Consider the following 19,921-nt stretch of genomic DNA (forward strand, 5'->3'; position numbering starts at 1 on the left):
ATGACTACCCCCACCCCCTTCTAACAGCCATGTACCGCAAGTCTCTAGAGGAACGGAAGGTTCCAAATGATTGGAAAAGAGTACAGGTAGTCCTGGTCTTCAAGAAGGGTCGTCGAGCAGATTCGCAAAACTATTAACCTATATCTCTGACGTCGATCTGTTGTAGAATTTTAGAACATGTTGTCTGCTCACGTATCATGTCGTTTCTGGAAACCCAGAATCTAATCTGTAGGAATCAACATGGATTCTGGAAACAGCGATCGTGTGAGACCCAACTCGCTTTATTTGTTCATGAGACCCAGAAAACATTAGATACACGCTCCCAGGTAGATGCCATTTTCCGTTACTTCCGGAAGGCGTTCGATACAGTTCCGCACTGTCGCCTGATAAACAAAGTAAGAGCCTATGGAATATCAGACCAGCTGTGTGGCTGGATTGAAGAGTTTTTAGCAAACAGAACACAGCATGTTGTTCTCAATGGAGAGACGTCTACAGACGTTAAAGTAACCTCTGGCGTGCCAAAGGGGAGTGTTATGGGACCATTGCTTTTCACAATATATGTAAATGACCTAGTAGATAGTGTCGGAAGTTCCATGCGGCTTTTCGCGGATGATGCTGTAGTATACAGAGAAGTTGCAGCATTAGAAAATTGCAGCGAAATGCAGGAAGATCTGCAGCGGATAGGCACTTGGTGCAGGGAGTGGCAACTGATCCTTAACATACACATAGAATGAAGGATCCTTTATTGTATGTTTATATGATAGCGGTACAAACACTGGTAGCAGTTACTTCTGTAAAATATCTGGGAGTATGCGTGCGGAACGATCTGAAGTGGAATGATCATATGAAATTAATTGTTGGTAAGGCGGATACCAGGTTGAGATTCATTGGGAGTGTCCTTAGAAAATGTAGTCCATCAACAAAGGAGGTGGCTTACAAAACACTCGTTCGACCTATACTTGAGTATTGCTCATCAGTGTGGGATCCGTACCAGATCGGGTTGACGGAGGAGATTCAGAAGATCCAAAGAAGAGCGGCGCGTTTCGTCATAGGGTTATTTGGTAAGCGTGATAGCGTTACGGAGATGTTTAGCAAACTGAAGTGGCAGACTCTGCAAGAGAGGCGCTCTGCATCGCGGTGTAGCTTGCTGTCCAGGTTTCGAGAGGGTGCGTTTCTGGATGAGGTATCGAATATATTGCTTTCCCCTACTTATACCTCCCGAGGAGATCACGAATGTAAAATTAGAGAGATTCGAGCGCGCACGGTGGCTTTCCGGCAGTCGTTCTACCCGCGAACCATACGCGACTGGAACAGGAAAGGGAGGTAATGACAGTGGCACGTCAAGTGACCTCCGCCACACACTGTTGGGTGGCTTGCGGAGTATAAATGTAGATGTAGATGTACAATGTTTACATTATAATGTACAACGAATGTTTCGCGGCACTGTCTCAGAAATAATTGCCTGTCTGTGGGCAAATCTGCAGCGCTGTGTCTGTGATCTGTGTCCCAGTGCGAACACTCCAGTTCAAACTAATGCATGTCCGGCGGGGACTGCTGTGAACACAGTGACCCTGTCCGTCACATGTGGCGAGAGTGAGTCAAGGGCTTGGTGAGGCGGTGTAGTATACCGGTGTGAATGCTTCAGTTCACACCAATGTATCTCTGTCGGTGACCGTCGCTGGTGACGGTCACCAGTGTCCCAGTGTGAAACGGGCCTAACCGTGCCAGTCCATCAAGAGCTTCACACTGCTGTGGTTACATATCTAACAAATAAGCCAATAAACCAAGGTCAGGTCGTCCTTGAAACACAACAACAAGGGAGGACAGCATGTTTTGTAAGCAGTCGGTTGCTGATCCAAGAAAATCGGCTCTGACAGATTAGGGATGATCTGGAGCAGCATCATGCACTGAACCCACATGTCGTTACTGTAAAACGCTGCCTGTTAGCAGGTGATTTAAATGGTAGGCGACCACCGTGAAAAGCACTCATAAATTAAAAAAAAATTAGGTAGACCATGACAGAGTTTGCAAAGAAACATCCGACTTGGAACGCTATAGATTGATCCAAGGTTTTATAGAGTGATGAAAGTAAAATTAATGTATTTTCTTCTGAGAAGACCAAAGAGAAAACAAAGAAAACAAAAAATACCAGGCACCGACCATTAAGCACGGTCGTGGTGTGGGGATATTATTATGGACTTGGGTTTGGTTATCTAGTCCAAACAGAAGGCAAAATAGATCGTTTCCTGCACAGTAACATTACAGAAAAGAGTATGGTTCCACACAGGAGAAAGAATATGCTAGATAATTTGGTACTTTGCCAGGACAACGATTCAAACTCATCTTCGGCTATTAAAAAAATTATTTTCGGTTAAAAAAGTAAAAAATTTAGTGTCCAAGCCAGGACCCTGATCGGAATCAAATTAAACACCTCTGGGGTGCACTGGAATGACGTGTTCGTCGTAGAAGCTACTCAAACAAGGATTAATTTGCTGCTCCCTTACTGGACGAAAGGTCAAAACTCTCACTTGACCTATTACACAAGCTTGTGGATTCTGTGCCAAATAGATGTGCAGCTGAGATCAAAGTCCATGAGTATGCAACGATAAACTGATTTGTTCTTCAGATTCCAAAACAGTTTTGTTTTAATCTTACATACTCAGACCCACAAATTACTTTTGAGCCAGAAGAATTGTTCCCGTTTTGATGTAAGATAGCTTTGTTTCCACTAACGTAGTTTTGTACTAAATGGATTATAATTACATGTTTTTCAGTTATGCACTGACAGTTTTTTCTGTTACACCCTTACATATACGTAATTATAGTTAATGCTTTCTATAAAATACTTTTGAGCGCTACAGTATATGAACCTTGCAGTGTTCAGCAGCTGGATACGTATATATAAGGTGGACAGTCTGAAAAGCTATTAAGAGTGTTTCAGTGTAGTTTGTGCTGATAAGTAATTGTTAAGAAAAAACTTCGATACGTTGCGCCGTTTCCGAGTTAATTAGCATTTAAGTTAGTCAATGAGGCCATTGGGCTCGCAAATTCTAGCGGCCTGCCGGAGACGCTGTCACAAAACATGTGCTTCGTTTAGTTTCCTGAAACCGAATATGTATGTGATTAAAAAATTGGACACGGGGCGGTGGTAAGGATCGAACCCCGAGCCTAATGCTGACCGGTCTTGTGCGCTATCATCTACGCTATGAGAAAAAGTGCACCAACTGTATCCGGCAGGCCGCTTTAATTTGTGCGCGCAACGGGCTGATTGGCTAACTTCAATGTTAATTAACTCGGAAACGGCGGAACGTATCGAATTTTTTTTCTTAACAGTTATTTCTCAGCACACCATACTCTACAGCACCCTTATAAGCTCTTCAGACTGCTTCTCACCACCGTTCATACACAGTGTTCCACAATTCCTACTAAAGTTTTATAGCGTTTGTAGAGGGGGATTAAGTAGGTAAGATTCTGATAAAGAACTCGTGTCCACAAATGTATTTTTTAAATGTAAAATAAGTTCGAACGTTGGATCAATTTCAAATCTTCCGCTTCACAGCACGCACACAGCGAAGTCAATGAGCTCTCACCTCTGTGCTTTAAAAGAGCTGCTCCACATAGTGACTCTCCTGTTCGTTGCAGAAGGTGTATCTGCGACGCAAGCTTCAATATAAACGGTCCACAAATCCTAGTGCGTGTCCATGGAGAACCACAGTCAGACCTCCTTGTACGGAACGCACCAGTTTTTCTGTTGTGATCAGGCGAAAAATATTAACTGAAGCGATCCGAAAAACGTTCTTGATATATGCTTTGCGGAGCTCTACCATGACGTACCGTACCCTGAGGTGGTCGACATGAAGGTGAAACGATTTTGAAATCTATTTTATATCTAAAGGGTACATTTCTGGACGTGGGTTCCTTATCAAACATTTATCTACTAAGTACCCTCTACAGCTCCTAGAAGCCTGTAATAGGAATTGTGGAACACGCTGTATGTGTGTACAACTCACCATTAGGTCACTACATACTTAAGATTTCGAAAAAGAACTGTAAACAGTTGTAGATTGTCAAATTTAACATAGCGCGGTAGTTATCGTTTTTTCACCATCCAGAAGCATTGGACCGAAGTGTCAGCCATTCTAGAAGTATGTCATTCATGTTGATGTATTGTACTAATTAGCAACGCATATGAAGTAGTTTGCAACCTGCCTCCTCCCCCCCCCCTCTCTACCTCTCTCTCTCGCCTACACGCATGGTTATTGATAAAATGTGAAGTCAAGAAATAAAAACATACTCACATTTTTCTGTCGACTGCGTCATTGTTAAAGAGCCTTGAAACTAGTAGTACAATTCTTTGGAGATGTATGTGACAGGCAGTTACGAACATGAATTTTTGAAGTGGAACCAAATTACCTCTTTTCATGCTTTAAATAAACGCAACGAATGATTACCCAATATCCGTTGACACTGATACCGTATTTATATTGCACAATGCAGACAGCTTCATCCTTTGTCAGTGTACTGTAGTTCATGGTGGTTCATGGCATTTAAGGTACAAATGTTTTTATTGTTGTAAAAGTGACACAATAAAAATAAAACGCTAAAAGTGGACTTTTGAGGAAAGTAGCACAAGTGCTGTTGCGGGTCAGAAAACATACCAAGATTATTACTATGCTATTCGAAATTGAAGCATTTCCAGTTACACAAACTCATGCGCAGGACTCAGAGGTCTCCCTTCATAAACGAAACATAAGAGATTTTTGAAGTGTCATATGCACAACATAGACGCTGAAGAAAATGGTAAAATATGTGTCTGAATGATTCTCAACTGAACAAAACAGGTTAACTTCAGAAATCTTTATATTTTATAAAGCAGCTACTCACCATACGATTCATGCAACAGAAATTTACTGTGAATCACACAAGATAAAATGTTCAGCATAGGTTTAAAATTAACATTTCGTATAACTGATCAGACGACAGAGTTGAAAAGATGGTCTTTAGTTAGTGATAGGGATGAGCAGAGCTATTGTACATGAATAGCACTGTCAGTGTCAAAATAAACTACGAACCATGCTAAATGCTCCTGTTACCAAAGCTATAAAATATAGGAATTACACTACTGGCCATTAAAAGTGCTACACCACGAAGATGACGTGCTACAGACGCGAAATTTAACCGACAGGAAGAAGATGCAGTGATATGCAAATGATTAGCTTGTCAGAGCATTCACACAAGGTTGGCGCCGGTGGCGACACCTACAACGTGCTGACACGAGGAAAGTTTCCAACCAATTTATCATACACAAACAGCAGTTGACCGTCGTAGCCTGGTGGAACGTTGTTGTGATGCCTCGTGTAAGGAGGAGAAATGCGTATGGTCACGTTTACGACTTTGATAATGGTCGGATTGTAGCCTATCGCGATTGCGGTTTATCGTATCGTGACATAGCTGCTCGCATTGGTCTAGATCCAATGACTGTTAGCAGAATATGGATTCGGTGCGTTCAGGAGGGTAATACGGAACGCCGTGCTGGATCCCAACGGCCTCGTATCACTAGCAGTCGAGATGACAGGCATCTTATCCGCATGGCTGTAACGGATCGTGCAGCCACGTCTCGATCCCTGAGTCAACAGATGGGGACGTTTGCAAGACAACAACCATCTGTACGAACAGTTCGTTGCATTAGCTTGGACTATCAGCTCGGAGACCATGGCTGCGGTTACCCTTGACGCTGCATCACAGACAGGAGCGCCTGCGATGCTGTACTCAACGACGAACCTGGGTGCACGAATGGCAAAAAATCATTTTTTCGGATGAATCCAGGTTCTGTTTACAGCATCATGATGGTTGCATCCGTGTTTGGTGACATCGCGGTGAACGCACATTGCAAGCGTGTATTCTTCATTGCCATACTGGCGTATCACCCGGCGTGATGGTATGGGGTGCCATTGGTTACACGTCTCGGTCACCTCTTACTCGCATTAACGGCACTTTGAACAGTGGACGTTACATTTCAGATGTGTTATGACCCGTGGCTCTACCCTTCATTCGATCCCTGCGAAACCCTACATTTCAGCAGGATAATGCACGACCGCATGTTGCAGGTTCTGTACGGGCCTTTCTGGATACAGAAAATGTTCGACTGCTGCCCTGGTCAGCACATTCTCCAGATCTCTCACCAATTGAAAACGTCTGGTCAATGGTGGCCGAGCAACTGGGTGGCCACAATACGCCAGTCACTACTCTTGATGAACTGTGGTATCGTATTGAAGCTGCATGGGCAGCTGTACCTGTATACGCTATCCAAGCTCTGTTTGACTCAATGCCCAGGCGTATCAAGGCCGTTATTACGGCCATAGGTTGTTGTTCGGGGTACTGATTTCTCAGGATCTATGCACGCAAACTGCGTGAAAATGTAATCACATGTCAGTTGTAGTATAATATATTTGTCCAATGAATACCCGGTTATCATCTGCATTTCATCTTGGTGTAGAAATTTTAATGGGCAGTAGTGTAAATTGAAACTTAGCTTGTGACGCTAGTGGTTAACACTGAGGAGAAAAGTAAGATTTTCAACTAGAGTCATGTTTAACATAGCGTGTTACTCTTAGGAAGCAGTCGAAAGCACTACTATAGCGCCGAACCGTAAGTACATAAAGCATTCGCTCTCCAGCTTAGTAAAAGCGTACGTGTAACGAATACGGAATCAAATGCAGACGCTTACCTGCGTATCTCCTGGATCATCTCGAAGAACTGGGCTTTGCTCTTTCGGCGTCGGCGTTGCTCGTGTTCCTTCTGAAACAAGGCAACGCTCTGATACCCGTCACCAGGTCTGTGGCTAGCGCGCTGCTGCACTACGACACAACCCACTACAGCTATTCTACGAGCAACGAAGCCGTACATGCCTAGGGTAGCGCCCTTCTTACTCATGGCTGATTTCTCATGTCAAAAACAATATTGCAACACATACGTAGCAAATAAGCACACTGCAATCAGTTTTTCTTAGCTGATCTCGGAGGCAGATCAAACTTCTGTGTTTGGCTTATTATTAGGAGCAGTATTCTTTCAAGTGAGCTTTGAAGCTTGTACATAAACGACAAAATGGCCATTTTGAATTTCATTGTGGAAGTCATGCATAAAAGTAAAGCTGTCCGTTAGTAACACATTTTAAGTTGACCATATCACTGGACACCTAAAACGTCATCTCATATTTTTATTAAGAGACAATTTTTTAATTTTTAATACAGCATGTAAGTTAATACATGAACTTGCCCCTGGAATCAGTGCCCTTTGATTTAATTTTTTGGTTAGAAAAGTACCGTGAGAAATGGAACAGTTCAAGCAAATACCGTGTCCCTCAGACTATCGTGTGAGAAACGTATGTTTTACACTGCGAACCGTAGCGTGGTGTTCACGTAATCAATGCTTGACACGCAGGTGTAGAAACCAGGCTAAAGAGCACCAGCGTGGCAGTTCCGAAGGTCGCAGTCTGGAGAGGTGGGAAGGTGGCGACGGTGGTAGAGGGGCGGAAGAAGGAATGGCGTGTCGTCGCTGTCGGGAGTGTGCACGCGGAATTGACGAAATTTAAGAAACGAAAAAAAAATTAATTTTAAGGGTGGAAGAGAGACGTGAGTATCACGAGTGAATAGTAAGAAAAGTACTGGATTCATTTCAGTGCCCGCCGAAGTGTCTCAACGTGATTGGAAAAAGATGATGCAATTGGTACTGGCCTTATTCATTAGCAGTTGTTGTCGAGAATCTAAATTACTATCAATAATATACAACTCAAAATGAGTACACTTGTGGGTTTCTGATTCAAGATAATCACCTGCCTACGAATATCTTCTCAAAGATTTGCAGTGGCGTAACCATGACGGCAACCACGCCCTCAACCAGGCTTCGCCGCCATGATACGGGTAGAACCGAGTACATTATTGAGAAGCTCCGGAAACCATCGCTTGGGGCACGGAGGACAGATCAAGACAGCCTTTCAAAATGAAGACACTAGGACTGAATATTCAAGAACAGACATTACAGACGGTAATTTTAATATTACTGAGTCCGATTATACAACAGTAAGGCCGTTGCGAAACAAAACGGCTAACATTGCTTTAGACAGTTAAAAAAAAGACAATTTTATACTAAAGACTTAACATCCAACACTAGTGTAGTTAATTTAGACATGGATTTCGGGGCCGAAATAACATCAACGATTTCATTTCAATAATGTTAAATATGACTTGCAACGTTCAACTTCTTTCTCCAGAAATACATTCGTATTACAACGTATTAAAGGGGAACTATTTAGACCAAATTAACTGAAAACGATAGTCTCGTGAACTTTTTGCTGTATTTCAAATGTTTTGCCTTTTTGTAGAAGAGATCAGGTATGTCAGTCTGTTGTTATTTTAGCACCAGACTGACAAAATGTAGGTACGATCCCGGGCAATTCTAGGATACTTTTTATTTGTCTGAAGTCCTACCGTACACTGTCACAATCTGTGTGTAACAAACACTGTCGTCAAGGGGACTTCTTACGTCTCTTTTGTGCCACATTTATTGCCGTTATGAGTCAGTAATTCATGTTATCAGAAGGGGACCATCGTCAAAATGTAACTGGAAATAGCGTCAGACCAGGTAAGGCTTGGATATCTACCTTGGCACAAGCAAGCTATTCCAGTGGCTACACAGCCGGCCGGTGTGGCCGTACGGTTCTGGGCGCTTCAGTCTGGAACCGTGTGACCGCTACAGTCGCAGGTTCGAATCGTGCCTCGGGCATGGATGTGTGTGATGTCCTTAGGTTAGTTAGGTTTAAGTAGTTCTAAGTTCTAGGGGACTGAGGACCACAGATGTTAAGTCCCATAGTGCTCAGAGCCATTTGAACCATTTTTGAACCAGTGGCTACATCAAAACTTCGTTTAGTCAGTGTGCACGCCTATGATCCAGGAATCAATTTGCAGCAGAGCACTGCGAACAATGAGCTCCACATAATTTGTGTTCTCCATATCATAGCGTTCGCCACCATAACTGAGTGGTCAGTGTTGATGACTGCCATGCGGAGGACCTGGGGTCAGTAGCTGGTACAGCCAGGTATTTTTTTCCTTGCAGAGAGGACTGGAACGAAGTGCGCTTAGCCTCATGATGACAACTGAGGAGTTACTTGAATGAGAAGTAGCGGCTGCGAGATCTGGAAAGTCTCTATGGCCAGGAGAGCAGTGTGCTGACTCCATACTCCTCCATACCGCATCTGCATCCGGGTATGACACGTGGATGACACGGCGACCGGTTGGAATCGCGCGGTCCTCTGGGGCTGATCACTAAGCAACTTCCACCATATGATTATACTTTCCCGCTGATTGCGCCATGGATATTTTGCTCTGCATAACGAGCAAGCCGTCGACGTTCGCGCGCCATAAGGAGTACGGACGTCAAGTGCATTTTCGTATACATAAAAAAAAATCATCACCAAGAAGAACTGGTGCGAGATAAGCGAAATTTGATACGGTCTGTTTCTGCATACGAAAGAAGACACATATTAAAATTTCGCGATAATCGCATACGTGTAACGCTAGTAACGCCACGATGAGGACACAAATGAGTGTAATGTGCTGCGAATACATAGAAAGAAAGATCCCTTATCATTTAGCTACAATATAGCAGGTCAGCAACTGGAAGCAGTTAATTCCATAAATTATCTGCGAGTAGGCATTAGGAGTGATTTATAATGGAATGATCATATAAAGTTGATCGTCGGTGAAACAGATGCCACACTGAGATTCATTGGAGGAATCCTAAGGAAATGCAATCCGAAAACAAAGGAAATAGGTTACAGTACACTTGTTCGCCCACTGTTTGAGTATTGCTCACCAGTGTGGGATCCGTACCAGATAGGGTTGATAGAAGAGATAGAGAAGATCCAAGGAGAGCAGCGCGCTGCGTTACAGGATCATTTAGTAATCGCGAAAGCGTTACGGAGATGATAGATAAACTCCATTGGAAGACTCTGCAGGAGAGACGCTCAGTAGCTCGGTACGGGCTTTTGTTGAAGTTTCGAGAATATACCTTCATCGAGGAGTCAAGCAGTATGTTGCTCCCTCCTACGTATATCTCGCGAAGAGACCATGGGGATAAAATCAGAGAGATTAGAGTCCACACAGAGGCATACCGACAATCTTTCTTTCCACAAACAACACGAGACTGGAACAGAAGGGAGAACCGATAGAGGTACTCAAGGTACCCTCCGCCACACACCGTCAGGTGGCTTGCGGAGTACGGGTGTAGACGTAGATGTAGATGAGGTTTGCTGTAAATGCGTACTATGACGGTCGTGAGCATTAGTTATCTCTGATATTGGACGTAGTGAGTTGGTATCAGTCAATAATGCCTTTGAGACGACGAAGACACCATTATCAACAGCTCATTGAGTTTGAACGAGGTTGCAAAATAGTGAGTCGAGAAGGTGGTTGTTTCTTCTGCGATATTGGAGAAAGTCTGGGCGTGAATGTAGCCACTGTACATGACTTGTGACAGCGGTTGTCAGAGGAAGACACGGTCGGAAGAAGATCGGGCTTCAGAGGGCCCAGGGGCACTACGGAAAGAGAAGATAGTCGTGTTTGGCGTATCGATGTGGCGCATCGTATTGTGTCTGCATCACAGTGACACAACGAATTGTTACAAATCGGTTACTTCGAGGACAGCTCAGAACCAGATTCCCTGTAGTGTGCATTCCGCTAACCCCAAAACCACCATCGCTTGCGACTTCAGTGATGTCAAGCGCCAGCCGGGGTGGCCGAGCGGTTCTAGGCGCTACAGTCTGGAACCGCGCGACCGCTACGGGCATGGATGTGTGTGATGTCCTTAGGTTAGTTAGGTTTAAGTAGTTCTGAGTTCTAGGGGACTGATGACCTCAGAAGTTAAGTCCCATAGTGCTCGGAGCCATTTGATGTCAAGCAAGAGCTCACTGGAGGGCGGAGTGGAGGTCTGTTGTGTTTTCTGATAAAAGCAAGTTCCGCCTCCGTGCCAGTGATGATCGCGTATTGGTTAGGAGGAGTCCGGATGAGCAACTGCAGCCAACCTGTCTGTGTCCTAGACACAATGGATCTACACATGGGGTTATGGTCTGAGGTGCAGTTTCGTATGTCAACAGGGTCACTCTCGTGGTTAATCCCACTCACGCTGACTGCAAATTCCTACCTCAGTCTGGTGATTCGACAGCTTGTGCTGCCTTTCATGAACAGCATGCCTGGAATTGTTTTCCAATAGGATGACGCTCACCCACATACCGCTGTTGTAACCCAACATGCTGTACAGTGTGTCGACATGATGCCTTGGCCTGCTCGAACACAATAACTGTCTCAAATCGAGCACGTATGGGAAATCATCGAACAGCAATTCCAGCGTCATCCTCAAACAGCATTTGCCATCCTTGTATTGACCGACCAAGTGCAACAGGCATGGGGCTCCATCCCACATATTAACATCCGGAACCTATGCGACAAATGCATGCCCGTTTTCAGTACCAGCATGAAACATTCTGGCGGCTACGCTGGTCATTAATGTACCAGCGTTCCAATTTTAGATGACTTACCTTGCGCTTACATTAAGCTGTGAACTTGCAACGTTCATCACTTAAATGTGTTATCTGGAAAAGTATATTCCCGAAACTTAAGTACTCTACATTAAATTTTTGTTGGAGTTGGGATTTTTTACCGTTACAGCACCAGAAATGTCGTTGTAGTTTATCGACATTCCTTCAGTAACACAGAAACAACAAACGTATCTCTCAGATACTCGTTCTCAGGAACTGTCTCAACACAATTTCTTTTTCATCAGTATTGTTTAAATCAAAAGCCTTAACCACTTTCCGTACAAGAAGTCCACTGAGTGGTTTCACGAAATGAGATGGTATAATGGGTAAGGCACTTAAATTGTATTAAAGACGATCTCATTTCAAATCTTCATTCGAAAATCTTGGTTTCGATACTGCTCTGCTTCCTTTCCTTAAAATGAATCTTGCTGTGGCCAGATTGCTCTCTTGCCCAAATCCAGTGGAGATCGTACAATGTCGCTAATGATCATTTACTGGGTGTGTAGAGATCCTGTGAAATTGCTTTCTTTATTCTTTCCGAGAAAAAACGAATTCAATTTGGGAATGTTGGCCTAGTGTTTCAGTGACTGAGATTTTCTCCATTGTGATTTATTGCAGTATCTTCTGTTCATGATTTAACATTTTAATACAGTTTCAAGTGTAGTATGTTTTTTAATATTTTTATAAACTAATCATAAATTTCAGGACAAATAGAAATATACAAGAGACCAGTATTGTATGAAAATGTATGTTTGTTGGATTTTATGTACGATCAGATGTAAAGTGTATGTAATACTGACTCCCCGTGAAAAGTGCTACGGTTCAGTGGGTTAAGATTAACCTTTGTAATTTTGTCAAGAAGGAACAACACAATTGATTATGTGAGCTGTAAGTGGAAAGATTGACAGAAAGGATTTGGCAGATTGCTAGTAGAGAAATGAGTGTATTTAGTGGAAAGGAAGTTGTTTCTTTTGTGATAATGTTGGCGTCTATGTTACAATGATTCATTGAATCTTGGGATAAAGCGTCGATATTTTTAAGCTTAGAGAGAAGAGAGCCTGGCAAGGGATAAAGTGGGAGAGAGAAGACGGAAGAACTAACATTTACCTACGCAGAAGATTTTTCAAGAGAGTTGATGCGGAAGATCATAAAGACAAAGAAATAAAGACACAAAAGACCAAAACTCATGCAGGTTTTTGTCAAGCGAATTTGAGTGTCCGCACCAATAGCAATGGTTGTACAAAATGGTTCAAATGGCTCTGAGCACTATGGGACTCAACATCTTAGGTCATAAGTCCCCTAGAACTTAGAACTACTTAAACCTAACTAACCTAAGGACACCACACACACCCATGCCCGAGGCAGGATTCGAACCTGCGACCGCAGCAGTCCCGCGGTTCCGGACTGCAGCGCCAGAAGCGCTAGACCACCGCGGCCGGCAATGGTTGTACATGGAGTAGGTAATAGTAGATTGACAGAGAGAAGAGGAGAGACAGTGGACTGCAACGGAGGAGTGGACTGTATAACTAGAAGTGACAGTTACGCCATATTTGTGTTCGAGAGGGAAGGAGATCTTGGAATAGCGTAGTTTTCAGGGAATATAGTGTGAGGTCCAAGCACTGATTTTGTTTGAAAGTTAATCTAAAAAACTGATGCCATGCGATGTAAATCAGGTATAGCACGAGCGTCCATTGCTGAAATCAGGAAACTGTTTGTGCTTATAAAATAACCTCGCTAATCTCCAGATCTATACTTCAAAAGTGATTTAATACTATTATTTCATCAATTTGTTTCTGAAGCAGCTTTTTGAAGGAGAACATTTTCTTTATAACTTTAAACGCTGAATCAGAGATATTGCCATATTAACAATATCCTTTGGCAGGTGAAACATAGGCTGCGCCACAGAGCCAGCGACATCTTCTGCCACAGTAATTACATCTCAGGTGAGAAGAATGAATACAATCTTTGGGCAGGGATTTTAATAACAACAAGCAACTGTGTGCGTATATGTGAACACGCTGCTTACCGTACTTCAATTAGTTAACAGCAAAGTACATCCGAATTGTGTTAATTATTCTGAAAGTTAATAGGAAACAAATACGTTCGGTTCTGTAGAGAAATCTATATTACTTGCAGTCATTTCCTTTCCATTTCTGTGCAAAACTGCAGTAGAAAAACTTATTTCTTGAATGGGATTTTCACTCTGCAGCGGAGTGTGCGCTGATAAGAAACTTCCTGGTAGATTAAAACTGTGTGCCGGGACGAGACTCGAACTCGGGACCTTTGCCTTTCGCGGGCAAGTGGCAGGAAGTTTCATATCAGCGCACACTGCGGAGTGAAAATCTCATTCTGGAAACGTCCCCCAGGCTGTGGTTAATCCATGTCTCCGCAATATCCTTTCTTTCAGGAGTGTTAGTTCTGCAAGGTTCGCAGGAGAGCTTCTGTAAAGTTTGGAAGGTAGGAAACGAGGTACTGGCAGAAGTAGAGCTGTGAGGACGGGGTGTGAGTCGGGATTGGGTAGCTCAGTTGGTAGAGCACTTGCCCGCGAAAGGCAAAGGTTCCGAGTTCGAGTCTCGGCCCGGCACACAGTTTTAATCTGCCGGGAAGTTTCAACTATTTTTCTTCCTTTCTTTCTTTTATTTTTTTAAGTGGTGTTGGATCATTTATTACTAAGTCCAAGTTCCTCGATAAAATAACTTTGTTTGGAGATTAGTTCAGTTGTGGTACTACGTTGCCGCATTTAGTGAAAGAGCGCACTTCTCAGCCGTAACTATGTACAGAGCGATAGGAACCTTGTTATAGCTATTTTAATAAAAGTTTCAGTTCATTACAATTAATTACGAACATATTGTAGAAAAGAGCTTCAGTAGTTCCACAACAGGTTGTAACATTACGACCTAGTCCGCAACCAAGAAATGCTGTGAGGTAAGGTGTATATGGCCGAACGCTAGCCGGCCCGGGGCTCAGGTCGGCACGCAGCACACGCTCGAGGCGAGCCAGGTGCAAGGGCGTCAGCAAAGGACCGGGTGTGAGTTAATCCCAGTACTGGAAATTTTGGCGACGGACGGTCACTAAGGAAGACAGATAATGCTACAGCAAATGGCGGAGTGTCAGACAATCTTAAAGGTGGTTAAGTTACAGCTCTTCGAACTGTGACGATAAATCGCAGTTACATATTAAAGCAAATCTGAGTACAACGGCGATCTCAGAAAAATGAGGCGCTTCCAATGACATAAGAGTAATTTCAGTATCTTTAAAACCACACAAAGTTAATATTACGCAGTGAATAAACATTTGCACAATGAACCACTGCATAAACAACTTTTAATCATTTCATGCCATTTCAATAAACGATACCTTAGATGATAGCATTGCACTAAAGCTACCATCCCTGAAATCTAAGTATCTGTATCAATTTTATTTATTGATTTACGGTGTCTTTTATATCTGTTTCATTAGGCAAGTGTTTGTCAGAACGTTGTGTCCACCACGTTTACACAGCAAATTACGACAGCATCAGTACCTCATATTTTGTCATACTTGTGTAGTTATTTAATGAGCAGTTTATTATTTAGCCAGTAACTTCATTTAAGTGTTGGTTGTAAGTGCTATTTAAAACTATGCTAATTTAAAAGTGGTCAATCGCATTAGTGGCAGACACCACAACTGAAATGAGAACCAAAAGGTGCCTCTGCCAAGAGAGCATAAATAATTGTTTAAATAATATATAACGACAATCTGTTGTCATTTGTCGTGAGCGTACCTGTACAAGAATACTGTCTTATTTACTGATGGACAAACCTTTACTTATAATTATTGTAAATTATCTGAGTTGACAGGATGCTTATAACATTTCTTTATTTAAATATTGTTGTAACACATTAGTTTAGTTTGAGAAGGGGTCGTGGTGAATCAAATCACGCCTGTAGCACCTAAGAACGATGTATTTTGGCGGGGATGGAACAGCAGACAGTAGCGTAACACTACAGGAGTGAAGAGCTCAAGGGAGCGATTCCGGACACTTCTTTAAGGTGGCAGACTTGCCTGTGGTAACGAGTGGCATTCGATTGTGGAGGTGATTGATTCTGGGCGATGAACTGCTGCTACGACACTTCAACTTCTGAAGGGAGGCTTGAATGTGCTCCAGAGTAGGACTCTGACTGTTGCCCCTTGGTTACGGAACTGAAAACAGACAGAGTGTGAGATACTATTCTTCGTATGGCGTCTGTTAATTTGTGAATCATCATGTTGAGCTCTGAACTGTTTCGAGATTGTGAATCTTTCGCTTATTATGATCATAAAATGGACTTAGTTTACGCGAAACTTTCATGACTATTTAGTTTGGAGATTTTGCTACCATTCTCGTAACACTCTCAAAGTACATAACTTTACGGCATTTGATAAGGTATAAACCATCACTACGATAAAATAAGGAAAATCAGAGCTCGTACGGAAAGATGTAGGTGTTCGTTCTTTCAGGGTATTTTCTGTCTGTATTTTAAATGAATAGTGTAGGACCACATACCGTTTATTTGAGATATCCTTTCTTGAATAACCGTCATTCAGATTAACTCTCTGTCGTTTTCATCAATTACAGACGTTAGAAGAGAACAGTTTTTATTAAATCATTCGTTTATCTTTTACATTTATGTGTATTTTATTAACTCGCAACTCTAGCCAATGCATAGACTATTTAACTGCAGGATCACAGCTACGTTTGCAGCGACCATAGACCACATACAGAAATAACGGCTACAGTACAGCACAGAAGCTAACTGAAAGAAATACGCAATGACAGGAACAGAAACTCAAAGAGAATGTTCCATTGTCGAATATTATCGTGCTGTTGGTCCAGGTATTAGGGTGTAGGGAGGCGTGATGTTTCATGGACGTACTGATCTCCAAATCTTTGAACACAGTACACTCATCGGCCACCGTTACTGTGACACAGCGCTTCTACAGCACGCGCGTCTTTTCAGGCAGGGGCGCATTTTATGACGACGATCGACCGCATCGAACAGCCCATGTGGTGCTAATGGAACTGGAGGAAATTTGGCGAATGGACTGGACTGCCCGTTCCTTCTACTTAAGTCACATCGAGCACATGTTGGCTGCTTTAGGGATACGCACTGCAACACGTCCTCATGCACGAACGACCATCCAGCAAATGTCAATCGCGATGGTAGAGGACTGGAACGCCCTACGACAAGAACCTTGTGGCCAGCATGGGAGCGCGTTGCAGAGTGTGCACTGCCGTCCGTGGTAATCATACACAGTACTAAGAACCATGTGCTATCTTCCGTAATGTCCAGTGGACCATCATGAATAGTGGTGACTTCAGTATAATTATTGTATTTGAAAAATTGTTGAAAGGAAAGTGCGAGTATTAGTTGAGGACCAATTGGATGAAAATCAGTGTGGGTTTAGGCCTCTTAGAGGTTGTCAGGACCAGATCATTAGCTTACGGCAAATAATGGAGAAGTGTTATGACTGGAACAGGGAATTGTATCTATGCTTTATAGATCTAGAAAAGGCATATGACCGGGTTCCTAGGAGGAAGTTATTGTCTGTTCTACAAGATTATGGAATACGAGGCAAACTTTTGCAAGCAGTTAAATGCCTTTACATGGATAGTCAGGTAGCAGTTAGAGTTGACGGTAAATTGAGTTCATGGTTCAGAGCCGGCCGAAGTGGCCGAGCGGTTAAAGGCGCTACAGTCTGGAACCGCACGACCGCTACGGTCGCAGGTTCGAATCCTGCCTCGGGCATGGATGTGTGTGATGTCCTTAGGTTAGTTAGGTTTAAGTAGTTCTAAGTTCTAGGGGACTTATGACCACAGCAGTTGAGTCCCATAGTGCTCAGAGCCATTTTTCATGGTTCAGAGTAGTTTCAGGGGTAAGACAAGGCTGCAACCTGTCTCCACTGTTGTTCATATTATTCATGGATCATATGTTGAAAACAATAGACTGGCTGGGTGAGATTAAGATATGTGAACACAAAATAAGCAGTCTTGCATATGCGGATGACTTAGTTGTGATGGCAGATTCGATCGAAAGTTTGCAAAGTAATATTTCAGAGCTGGATCAGAAATGTAAGGACTATGGTATGAAGATTAGCATCTCCAAAACGAAAGTAATGTCAGTGGGAAAGAAATATAAACGGATTGAGTGCCAAATAGGAGGAACAAAGTTAGAACAGGTGGACGGTTTCAAGTACTTAGGATGCATATTCTCACAGGATGGCAACATAGTGAAAGAACTGGAAGCGAGGTGTAGCAAAGCTAATGCAGTGAGCGCTCAGCTACTATCTACTCTCTTCTGCAAGAAGGAAGTCAGTACCAAGACTAAGTTATCTGTGCACCGTTCAATATTTCGATCAACTTTGTTGTATGGGAGCGAAAGCTGGGTGGATTCAGGTTACCTTATCAATAAGGTTGAGGTTACGGATATGAAAGTAGCTAGGATGATTGCAGTACTAATAGATGGGAACAATGGCAGGAGGGTGTCCACAATGAGGAAATCAAAGAAAAACTGGGAATGAACTCTATAGATGTAGCACTCAGGGCGAACAGGCTTAGATGGTGGGGTCATGTTACACGCATGGGAGAAGCAAGGTTACCCAAGAGACTCATGGGTTCGGCAGTAAATGGTAGGAGGAATCGGGGTAGACCAAGGAGAAGGTACCTGGATTCGGTTAAGAATGATTTTGAAGTAATACGCTTAACATCAGAAGAGGCACCAATGTTAGCACTGAATAGGGGATCATGGAGGAACTGTATAAGGGGGGCTATGCTCCAGACTGAACGCTGAAAGGCATAATCAGTCTTAAATGATGATAATGATGATGATGATGAAAAACGTGTCATTTCTATTGGTCTCATTGCGTATTACGTTGAGTTACCTTCTTTACTATAGCAGTTCTTTCTGTGTGTGGTCGAAGCTTCATCGAGTTACATTGGCAGTGGTACATCATGCGAAACTTACTTTTGTCTTTAAGTTTTACACGCCAGCGTGTATACAGGGTGGTCCATTGATAGTGACCGGGCCAAATATCTCAGGAAATAAGCGTCAAACGAAAAAACTACAAAGAACGAAACTTCTCCAGCTTGTAGGGGGAAACCAGATGGCGCTATGGTTGGCCCGCTAGATGGCACTGCCATAGGTCAAACGGATATCAACTGCGTTATTTAAATGGGAACCCCCATTTTTATTACATATTCATGTAGTACGTAAAGAAATATGAATGTTTTAGTTGGACCACTTTTTTCGCTTTGTGATAGATGACGGTGTAATAGCCACAAGCATATGGCTCACAATTTTGGGCAAACAGTTGGTAACAGGTAGGTTTTTTAAATTAAAACACAGAACGTAGGTACGTTTGAAAATTTTATTTCGGTTGTTCCAATGTGAAACATGTACCTTTGTGAACTTATCATTTCTGAGAATGCATGCTGTTACAGCGTTCGCCGTGCGGTTCTAGGCGCTGCAGTCTGGAACCGAGCGATCGCTACGGTCGCAGGTTCGAATCCTGCCTCGGGCATGGATATGTGTGATGTCCTTGGGTTAGTTAGGTTTAATTAGTTCTAAGTTCTAGGCGACTGATGACCTCAGAAGTTAAGTCGCATAGTGCTCAGAGCCATTTGAACCATATTTTTTTGTTACAGCGTGATTACCTGTAAATATTACATTAATGCAATACATGCTCAAAATGATGTCCGTCAACCTCAATACATTTGGTAATACGTGTAACGACATTCCTCTCAACAACGAGTAGTTCGCCTTCCGTAATGTTCGCATATGCATTGACAATGCCCATGTTGTCAGGCGTTGTCGGTGGATCACGACATCAAATATCCTTCAACTTTCCCCACAGAAAGAAATCCGGGGACGTCAGATCAGCTGAACGTGCGGGCCATGCTTCGACGACCAATCCACCTGTCATGAAATATGCTATTCAATACCGCTTCAACCGCAAGCGAACTATGTGCCGGACATCCATCATGTTGGAAGTACATCGCCATTCCGTCATGCAGTGAAACATTTTGTAGTAACATCGGTAGAACATTACGTAGGAAATCAGCATACATTGCACCATTTAGATTGTCATCGATAAAATGGGGGCCAATTATCCTTCCTCCCATAACGCCGCACCATACATTAACCCGCCAAGGTCGCTGATGTTCCACTTATCGCAGCCATCGTGGATTTTTCCGTTGCCCAAAAGAGCACATTATGCCGGTTTACGTTACCGATGTTGGTGAATGACGCTTCGTAGCTAAATAGGATATGTGCAAAAAATCTGTCATCGTCCTGTACTTTCTCTTGTGCCCAG

Source organism: Schistocerca cancellata, chromosome 4 (assembly GCF_023864275.1).
Source record: "Schistocerca cancellata isolate TAMUIC-IGC-003103 chromosome 4, iqSchCanc2.1, whole genome shotgun sequence".
NCBI lineage: Eukaryota > Metazoa > Arthropoda > Insecta > Orthoptera > Acrididae > Schistocerca > Schistocerca cancellata.